The 11,189-nt window shown below is 51.8% G+C and overlaps 1 pseudogene; it reads right to left on the reverse strand.

The window, feature by feature from the left end:
* Positions 1 to 7: 7 nt before the first annotated feature.
* LOC123121212 (putative cis-zeatin O-glucosyltransferase) lies at positions 8 to 1,433 on the reverse strand (annotated as a pseudogene).
* Between the last annotated feature and the right edge of the window lie 9,756 nt (positions 1,434 to 11,189).

An 11,189-nucleotide genomic window follows, 5' to 3' on the forward strand; every position in this document is an offset into this window, starting at 1 on the left:
GTTGTTTGTCCGTTGATGTAGGATTATCGGTGATGTACGCAGTGAAATCATCCAGGTCCTTGCGCCCACCACGGAGCCGCGGACGGCATCCCCGAGCACCCTGGCCCGTTGCCGCACGGCCATTCCCTTGTCAGAGAGCATGGCCTCCTCGATCACTTCCTGGATGGCCTTCGCCGTGATCACCTCGCCGTGCTTCTCCCATGGACGCACGAGGATGCCGGCCTTGAGGTAGTTGCAGACAAGCTCCGCGTCCCACGGCTGGTCGCAGTGCATGGGCAGGCGAGAATCGGCCGGCCGTGGCTCAGGCTCTCCACGGTCGAGTTCCAGCCACAGTGGCTCATGAACGCCGCCATGGCGCTGTGCGCTAGGATCTCCAGCTGCGGCGCCCACCCGGTGATCACCAGCCCAGTCCCTTGGGTGTGCCTGGTGAACTCCGACAGCATCTTCCCGTGGCGGCCGCGGCTCTCGCCGCCGGCCTCCGCGAATATGTCGCCGCGGTCGGCGTCGCGCAGCACCCAGATGAAGCGTTGTCTGCTGCCGCGCAGCGCGGCCGCGAGCTCCTCGATTTGCTCCGCTCGCAGAGACGACGTGGTGCCGAAGGACACGTAGAGCACCGACGCCGGGGGCTGCTCGTCGAGCCAGTTCAGGCACTCGTGCCGCCGCTCGCTCTGCTCCGGCGCGCTGGCGTGGTGGAGCAGCGGGTTTAACGGCCCGACGGCGAAGAGCTTCTTGCCGTCGGCGGCCAGGTGCCCGGCGACAACGTCGATGAAATCGCCCTCGAGAGCGCGGCACGTGTTTGCCAGGATGCCGGCACCAGGCGAGATCTGTTTCGACGGCCTGGCCCGGCCGGCGAACTCCACGAACTCCTTGGTCGCGCAGTGCTCGACGGCGCGGAAGGCCAGGCCGGTCTCACGCAGCAGCCGGTGGCCGGCGTCCATTCTCCCGACGAGCATCGACAGGGCCAGGCAGTGCAGCCCGAACGCCTCGGCGTTGGGCAGCCGCGCCGCCTCCTCGGAGGCGAAGGCGTTGATGCGGTCGTGCACCACGACTACGCGGCGGCGGCAGGAGCCGGAGAGCGGAGCGCGCGCGCCGGCGATGTAGACGTTGAAGAGGGGCATGAGGTGTGACGGGAAGGGCGAGTCGGCGGTGGGGTCTGGAGGCGGCGAGACGTAGCTGGAGATGCCGAGGTCGTGGAAGTGGATGGACTGGAGCGCGTCCTCGGCCCAGCCGTGCACGCGCGCGCGCCTGCCGGAGGTGCTGCGCGGGCGCGGCGTAGTGCACGTCCAGGCCGCGGGACGCGAGCTGCAGCGACAGGTGTAGCATCTGGTTGAGGTGGCCCTGCACCGGGAACGGCACCGCCACGACGGCCACAGAATCCATCGCCGATGATGAGGCTGAACGGCGCTATGGCGGGTTATATGGAGTAGGCGGCAGTGAGCAAACCACAAGCCAACACAGGTGGGCAGGTCACAGCGGAAGCTTCATGGCCATTTTTTTTCTCAGGATCGAAGATGATTCACAGATTAATACACTTAGATCATCTACAACCGGACCCTATAACCAGTCACTATCCGGACGGAAATTTGGCACCCAACTGGACGCCCCACATCTGGCCCAAACGCCCCGGCCGATCGACACTCCCAACGACTCTACATGTAATCTGTGGGGTCAATTGACCCCATAGTTTTAGAGAAAACAATCTAAAACTATTATACATTGTGAAGAAGAAAACCATCTAAAAAATTACCAATGAACCTGATTATTCTAGTTGGCACTCATCATACAGGCCCATATCTGAGGCGGATATTGAGACGCCCGGACGCGGGCGCCACGTCGGACTGACCGCAAGGACCCACGTGGGGACACAAAGCGATCGTTGGTCCGACGGGTGCCTCCTCTGCTCCGCGCCGCTCCGGCTTGCCGCCCGAGGAACCCTTGTCGTCCCCATTGCTTTCCTCTCTTCCCACCCGCGCTGCCAACTTCCATCCGCTCTCATCGTAGCCACTAGCCATGGTCCGACAAAGGATCACCACCTACGCCATGTTGACGCTAGAACATCGGCTGCAGCTCGAGGAGGGGATCCGGGCAAGGCGTGCTGCTCGTGTCGTAGCTAGCCTGCCTCCGGATTCGCCGGAGCCGGAGGAGGAGGAGGCAGAGAAGGGGCTGCATCAACCAGAGGCAGAGCAGGACCCCCAGCCCATGGAAGGGGCGGATCCAGAGGAGGAGGAGGAGGAGAAGGGGGCAGATCCGGAGGAGGAAGCAGAGCCGGCTGCAGGCTTCGCCATGGAGGACGCCATGGCAGAGTTCGAGGTCGTCCAGGCGGAGAAGATAGCAGAGCAGACCGACATCCCAGAGTCCATCCAGGATGAGGCCTATATGCAGGCCAATTAGCGCTTCATCCAGCAGCAGAGGGCGAAAATCGACAAGCTATTTTTTTTAGTAGATCGACGAGCTCTTCACCTCTAGTGCGTTCAATGACGAGCCGAAGCTGCCGCATGCCGCACGCGGCAGACCGTCACAGTTGCCCATCTACTCGGAGCCGCGCACAAAGATCGTGGACATCTCCGACGATTAGTAATAAGATTCCTACGTAGTACAGGTTTTTAATCTGCATGGCTTGTATGGATTTGAGGTATAAACTATGAAGTTTGAGATACATGAATGCGGTGAGCGTTTTTCTATGCTATCCGATCACTGTCCGTGAACGCACCCGGACGCGTCCGCAGGTGCTTAGAGGATGGTTTTGGTACTTGTGGTCGTAGATGCTCTTACTTAAAGCATCTCCAACAGCCGCGCTTCGTGCCGCGCGCTAAAAACTAGTTTGCCGGCGCCGTTCGCCTGGTTTTGCGCGGCCGCCAGCGCTGGCTCCAACAGCCGCGCTAAAATGCAGCGCGCGCGCCGCTCCAGCAGTGCGCAAAAAATGCAGCGCGCGCGACTCGCCGGGGCATTGCATATATGGCATTTTGGACACAAAATGAATTTGAAACATTCAAAATGCAATGAACATGACATATAAACTTTCGCACAAACAAGTTGATGAATAAAAGTTAATGCCCACAAGTTCAAAATCATGCCCACAAGTTCATCCAACCAAGTTCAAAATACAAACCAAGTCCAAGACACAAACGAAAGACACATCAATCCTCGTCCTCATCTTCGGAAGACGATTCTTCCGCCTCCGAAGATGAATCTTCCTCCCTCTCCTCATCGCGCACCGCATCACGTGAAGCTCCGACGGTGTTGGCAAGATCTTCAACGGCATCTTCATGGGAATGTGTGTGAGGAGGCACATCAAAAGACATTCCGCCCATGGCGGCCGGAGGTGCACCCATGCCTCCCATGAGAGAAGCAAAACTCATGCCTCCCATGGCTGCCATAGCGTCGGGGGGTGCTCCAAAGCCACCCATGCCTCCCATGGCACCTAAACCGCCCACGGTACCTCCGAAGCCACCCATGCCACCCATGGCGCCAAGGCCACCGCCACCCATGGCGCCGAGGCCACCACCACCCATAGCGCCAAGGCCACCGCCACCCATTGCACGAATCATGGCTCTTTTTTGGATCAAGACTTCTTCACGGGCAAGCTTGACATACTCCTTTTGCGCCTCATTGAGGTTAGATGTGTCCAAGAAGAACAAGTGCTTCTCCCATTCCAACAATCTGTTGGAAATATGCCCTAGAGGCAATAATAAAATGGTTATTATTATATTTCCTTGTTCATGATAATTGTCTATTGTTCATGCTATAATCGTGTTATCCGGAAATCGTAATACATGTGTGAACAGATAGACCATAACATGTCCCTAGTGAGCCTCTAGTTGACTAGCTTGTTGATCAATAGATGGTTACGGTTTCCTGACCATGGACATTGGATGTCATTGATAACGGGATCACATCATTAGGAGAATGATGTGATGGACAAGACCCAATCCTAAGCATAGCACTAGATCGTGTAGTTCGTTTGCTGAAGCTTTTCTAATGTCAAGTATCATTTCCTTAGACCATGAGATCGTGCAACTCCCGGATACCGTAGGAATGCTTTGGGTGTACCAAACGTCACAACGTAACTGGGTGGCTATAAAGGTGCACTACAGGTATCTCCGAAAGTGTCTGTTGGGTTGGCTCGGATCGAGACTGGGATTTGTCACTCCGTATGACGGAGAGGTATCTCTGGGCCCACTCGGTATTGCATCATCATAATGAGCTCAATGTGACTAAGTAGTTAGTCACGGGGTCATGCATTACGGAACGAGTAAAGTGACTTGCCGGTAAAGAGATTGAACGAGGTATTGGGATCCGACGATCGAATCTCGGGCAAGTAACGTACCGATTGACAAAGGGAATTGTATACGGGATTGCTTGAATCCTCGACATTGTGGTTCATCCGATGAGATCATCGTGGAACATGTGGGAGCCAACATGGGTATCCAGATCCCGCTGTTGGTTATTGGCTAGAGAGGTGTCTCAGTCATGTCTGCATGATTCCCGAACCCGTAGGGTCTATACACTTAAGGTTCGATGACGCTAGGGTTATAAGGAAGGTTTGTATGTGATTACCGAATGTTGTTCGGAGTCCCGGATGAGATCCCGGACGTCACAAGGAGTTCCAGAATGGTCCGGAGGTAAAGATTTATATATGGGAAGTCACCATACGGTCACCGGAAATATTCGGGGGTATACCGGTATTGTACCGGGACCACCGGAGGGGTTTCGGGGGTCCACCGGGAGGGTCCACCTGCCCCGGAGGGCCTTATGGGCTGTAGGTGGAAGGGAACCAGCCCTTAGTGGGCTGGGCGCCAACCCCCCTAGGGCCCATGCGCCTAGGGTTTGGGGGAAACCCTAAAGGGGGGCGCCCCCCCCCCTGCTTGGGGGGCAAGCCACCTCCCCCTTGGCCACCGCCCCCCCCTCTAGATCCCATCTAGAGGGGCCGGCCCCCTTCCCCCTTCTCTCTATAAATAGAGGGGTGAGGGGAGGGCTGCAGCACCACATCCAAGGCGCAGCCCCTCCCCTCCCCAACACCTCTCCTCCTCCGCGTGTGCTTGGCGAAGCTCTGCCGGAGAACTGTCACTCCACCACCACCACGCCGTCGTGCTGCTGTTGGAGCCTTCTTCCTCAACCTCTCCCTCCTCCTTGCTGGATCAAGGCGTGGGAGACGTCACCGCTCCGTACGTGTGTTGAACGCGGAGGTGCCGTCCGTTCGGCGCTTGGATCACCGGTGATTTGGATCACGGCGAGTACGACTCCATCAACCCCGTTCTCTTGAACGCTTCCGCTCGTGATCTACAAGGGTATGTAGATGCACTCCTCCCCTCTCGTTGCTAGTAAACTCCATAGATTGATCTTGGTGATGCGTAGAAAATTTTAATTTCTGCTACGATCCCCAACAGTGGCATCATGAGCCAGGTTTATGCGTAGTTTCTATGCACGAGTAGAACACAAGTTGTTGTGGGCGTTGATTTTGTCAATTTACTTGCCGTTACTAGTCTTATCTTGATTCGGCGGCATCGTGGGATGAAGCGGCCCGGACCGACCTTACACGTACGCTTACGTGAGACAGGTTCCACCGACTGACATGCACTAGTTGCATAAGGTGGCTAGCGGGTGTCTGTCTCTCCCACTTTAGTCGGATCGGATTCGATGAAAAGGGTCCTTATGAAGGGTAAATAGAAATTGGCATATCATGTTGTGGTTTTGGCGTAGGTAAGAATCGTTCTTGCTAGAAACCTATAGCAGCCACCTAAAAAATTTGCAACAACAATTAGAGGACATCTAACTTGTTTTTGCAGCAAGTGTCATGTGATGTGATATGGCCAGAAGGATGTGATGAATGATATATGTGATGTATGAGATTGATCATGTTCTTGTAATAGGAATCACGACTTGCATGTCGATGAGTATGACAACCGGCAGGAGCCTAGGAGTTGTCTTAATTTATTTATGACCTGCGTGTCAACTGAAACGTCATGTAAATACTTCACTTTATTGCTAACCGTTAACCATAGTAGTAGAAGTAATAATTGGCGAGACAACTTCATGAAGACACGATGATGGAGATCATGATGATGGAGATCATGGTGTCATGCCGGTGACGATGATGAACATGGCGCCCCGAAGATGGAGATCAAAAGGAGCAAAATGATATTGGCCATATCATGTCACTATTTGATTGCATGTGATGTTTATCATGTTTTACATCTTATTTGCTTAGAACGACGGTAGCATAAATAAGATGATCCCTCGCTAAAATTTCAAGAAAGTGTTCCCCCTAACTGTGCACCGTTGCGAAGGTTCGTTGTTCCGAAGCACCACGTGATGATCGGGTGTGATAGGTTCTAACGTTCGCATACAACGGGTGTAAGCCAGATTTACACACGCAATACACTTAGGTTGACTTGACGAGCCTAGCATGTACAGACATGGCCTCGGAACACAAGAGACCGAAAGGTCGAACCTGAGTCGTATAGCAGATACGATCAACATGAAGATGTTCACCGATGATGACTAGTCCGTCTCACGTGATGATCGGGCACGGCCTAGTTGACTCGGATCATGTATCACTTAGATGACTAGAGGGATGTCTGTCTGAGTGGGAGTTCGTTAATAATTTGATTAGATGAACTTTATTATCATGAACTTAGTCTAAAAACCTTTACAATATGTCTTGTAGATCAAATGGCCCACGCTAATGTTGCCCTCAACTTCAACGCGTTCCTAGAGAAAACCAAACTGAAAGACGATGGTAGCAACTACACGGACTGGGTCCGTAACCTGAGGATTATCCTCATAGCTGCCAAGAAAGCATATGTCCTTGAAGCACCGCTAGGTGATGCACCTGTTTTCCCAGCAACTCAAGACGTTCTGAACGCCTGGCAGTCACGTAGTGATGATTACTCCCTGGTTCAGTGCGGCATGCTTTACAGCTTAGAACCGGGGCTCCAAAAGCGTTTTGAGCAGCACGGAGCATATGAGATGTTCCAAGAGCTGAAAATGGTTTTCCAAGCTCATGCCCGGGTCGAGAGATATGAAGTCTTTGACAAGTTCTGCAGTTGTAAGATGGAGGAGAATAGTTCCGTCAGCGAACACATACTCAAAATGTCTGGGTTGCACAACCGCTTGTCTCAGCTGGGAGTTAATCTCCCGGATGACGCGGTCGTTGACAGAATCCTTCAGTCGCTCCCACCTAGCTACAAGAGCTTTGTGATGAACTTCAATATGCAGGGGATGGAAAAGACCATTCCTGAGGTATATTCAATGCTGAAATCAGCGGAGGTGGAGATCAAAAAGGAACATCAAGTGTTGATGGTGAATAAAACCACTAAGTTCAAGAAAGGCAAGGGCAAGAAGAACTTCAAGAAAGACGGCAAGGGAGTTGCCGCGCCCGGTAAGCAAGCTGCCGGGAAGAAGACAAAGAATGGACCCAAGCCTGAGACTGAGTGCTTTTATTGCAAGGGAAACAGTCACTGGAAGCGGAACTGCCCCAAGTACTTAGCGGATAAGAAGGCCGGCAATACCAAAGGTATATGTGATATACATGTTATAGATGTGTACCTAACCAGCGCTCGTAGTAGCTCCTGGGTTTTTGATACCGGCGCGGTTGCTCATATTTGTAACTCAAAGCAGGAGCTGCGGAATAAGCGGAGACTGGCGAAGGACGAGGTGACGATGCGCGTCGGGAATGGTTCCAAGGTCGATGTGATTGCCGTCGGCACGCTACCTCTACATTTACCTACGGGACTAGTTTTAAACCTCAATAATTGTTATTTAGTGCCAGCTTTGAGCATGAACATTGTATCTGGATCTCGTTTAATGCGAGATGGCTACCCATATAAATCCGAGAATAATGGTTGTTCTATTTATATGAGAGATGTGTTTTATGGTCATGCCCCGCTGGTCAATGGTTTATTCTTAATGAATCTCGAACGTGATGTTACACATATTCATAGTGTGAATGCCAAGAAATGTAAGGTTGATAATGATAGTCCCACATACTTGTGGCACTGCCGCCTTGGTCACATTGGTGTCAAACGCATGAAGAAACTCCATGCAGATGGACTTTTGGAGTCTCTTGATTATGAATCATTTGACACGTGCGAACCATGCCTCATGGGCAAAATGACCAAGACTCCGTTCTCCGGAACAGTGGAGCGAGCAACCAACTTATTGGAAATCATACATACTGATGTGTGCGGTCCAATGAGCGTTGAGGCTCGCGGTGGCTATCGTTATGTTCTCACCCTCACTGATGACTTGAGTAGATATGGGTATGTCTACTTAATGAAACACAAGTCTGAGACCTTTGAAAAGTTAAAGGAATTTCAGAGTGAGGTTGAGAATCAACGTGACAGGAAAATAAACTTCTTACGATCAGATCGTGGAGGGGAATATTTGAGTCACGAATTTGGCACACACTTAAGGAAATGTGGAATTGTTTCACAACTCACGCCGCCTGGAACACCTCAGCGTAATGGTGTGTCCGAACGTCATAATCGCACTCTATTGGATATGGTGCAATCTATGATGTCTCATACCGATCTACCGCTATCATTCTGGGGTTATGCTTTAGAGACTGCCGCATTCACTTTAAATAGGGCTCCGTCAAAATCCGTTGAGACGACACCGTATGAATTATGGTTTGGAAAGAAACCTAAGCTGTCGTTTCTTAAAGTTTGGGGATGCGATGCTTATGTCAAGAAACTTCAACCTGAAAAGCTCGAACCCAAGTCGGAAAAATGCGTCTTCATAGGATACCCTAAGGAAACCATTGGGTATACCTTCTACCTCAGATCCGAAGGCAAGATCTTCGTTGCCAAGAACGGGTCCTTTCTGGAGAAAGAGTTTCTCTCGAAAGAAGTAAGTGGGAGGAAAGTGGAACTTGATGAGATGACCCCTCTCGAACCAGAAAGTAGCGCGGCTGTGACGCCCCCGATTTGACCGTACACTAATCATGCACGCAAATGTGTACGACCAAGATCAGGGACTCACGGGAAGATATCACAACACAACTCTAAAACATAAATAAGTCATACAAGCATCATAATACAAGCCAGGGGCCTCGAGGGCTCGAATACAAGTGCTCGATCACAGACGAGTCAGCGGAAGCAACAATATCTGAGTACAGACATAAGTTAAACAAGTTTGCCTTAAGAAGGCTAGCACAAACTGGGATACAGATCGAACGAGGCGCAGGCCTCCTGCCTGGGATCCTCCTAACTACTCCTGGTCGTCGTCAGCGGCCTGCACGTAGTAGTAGGCACCTCCAGTGACGTAGGTGTCGTCGTCGATGGTGGCGTCTGGCTCCTGGGCTCCAACATCTGGTTGTGACAACCAGATAGAAAAGAAAAGGGGGAAAAGAGGGAGAGAAGCAACCGTGAGTACTCATCCAAAGTACTCGCAAGCAAGGAGCTATACTACATATGCATGGGTATATGTGTAAAGGGGCATATCAGTGGACTGAACTGCAGAATGCCAGAATAAAAGGGGGATAGCTAGTCCTGTCGAAGACTACGCTTCTGGTCATCTCCATCTTGCAGCATGTAGAAGAGAGTAGATTGAAGTCCTCCAAGTAACATCGCATAGCATAATCCTACCCGGCGATCCCCTCCTCGTCGCCCTGTTAGAGAGCGATCACCGGGTTGTATCTGGCACTTGGAAGGGTGTATTTTATTCAGTATCCGGTTCTAGTTGTCATAAGGTCAAGGTACAACTCCGGGCCGTCCTTTTACCGAGGGACACGGCTATTCGAATAGATAAACTTCCCTGCAGGGGTGCACCACATAACCCAACACGCTCGATCCCATTTGGCCGGACACACTTTTCTGGGTCATGCCCGGCCTCGTAAGATCAACGCGTCGCAGCCCCACCTAAGCACAACAGAGCGGTCAGCACGCCGGTCTAACCCTATGCGCGCAGGGGTCTGGGCCCATCGCCCTATGCACACCTGCACGTTGTGTACGCGGCCGGAAGCAGACCTAGCCTAGTGGCGTTCCAGTCCAATCCGGCGCGCACCACTCAGTCGCTGACGTCAAGAAGGCTTCGGCTGATACCACGACGCCGGGATACCCATAACTACTCCCGCGTAGATGGTTAGTGCGTATAGACCAAATGGCCAGACTCAGATCAAATACCAAGATCTCGTTAAGCGTGTTAAGTATCCGCGAACGCCGACCAGGGCCAGGCCCACCTCTCTCCTGGGTGGTCTCAACCTGCCCTGTCGCTCCGCCACAAAGATCCACTTGCGGGTACTCCTACGAGCCGACCCGACTTTAGTCATCACATGTGTCATGTATGTAGTATATAAGTATATACCCGTGATCACCGCCCAGGTGATCATGGCCCGATAGTATAGCACAGCAGACGGACAAGAATGTAGGGCCACTGATGGAAATCTAGCATCCTATACTAAGCATGTAGGATTGCAGGTAAAGGTAACAACAGTGGTAGCAAGGATAGGCTATGCATCAGGATAGGATATCGGAAAACAGTAACATGCTACACTACTCTAATGCAAGCAGTATAGAGAAGAATAGGCGATATCTGGTGATCAAGGGGGGGGGGGCTTGCCTGGTTGCTCTGGCAAGTAGGAGGGGTCGTCGACTCCGTAGTCGAACTGGGCAGCAGCAGTGTCGGTCTCGTAGTCTACCGGAGAGAAGAGGGGGAAGAAACAGTAAATACAATGCAAACATAAGCATGACGATGCGTGACATGACAATGAGCGGTGCTAGGTGTGTCCTAACGCGACAGTAGGTGGTACCGGCGAAGGGGGGGGACATCCGGGAGGTATTCCCGATGTTTCGCGTTTTCGGACAGACGGACCGGAGGGGGAAAGTTGCTAGTTCGATAGGTTAGGGAGGTGTGGTGGACGAACGGACTTCGTATTCGGATTCGTCTCGTCGTTCTGAGCAACTTTCATATAGAAAACATTTTCATCCGAGTTACGGTTTAAAAGATATGAATTTTCAAAGATTATTTGAATTTCTGGAATTATTTAATTAACAGAAAAGGGATATGACGCCAGCATGACGTATGAGTGACGTCAGCGGTCAACAGTCCGGTTGACTGGTCAAACTGACACGGGGGGCCCACCTGTCATAGACAGTGGGTTAACAGAAGATTAAACTAATTAATTTTTAGTTAATTAACTACTGGGCCCACCTGTCAGTGAGTGATTAGATTAATTAATTATTTTTATT

This window comes from Triticum aestivum, chromosome 5D, assembly GCF_018294505.1.
Source record: "Triticum aestivum cultivar Chinese Spring chromosome 5D, IWGSC CS RefSeq v2.1, whole genome shotgun sequence".
In the NCBI taxonomy this organism is placed as follows: domain Eukaryota; kingdom Viridiplantae; phylum Streptophyta; class Magnoliopsida; order Poales; family Poaceae; genus Triticum; species Triticum aestivum.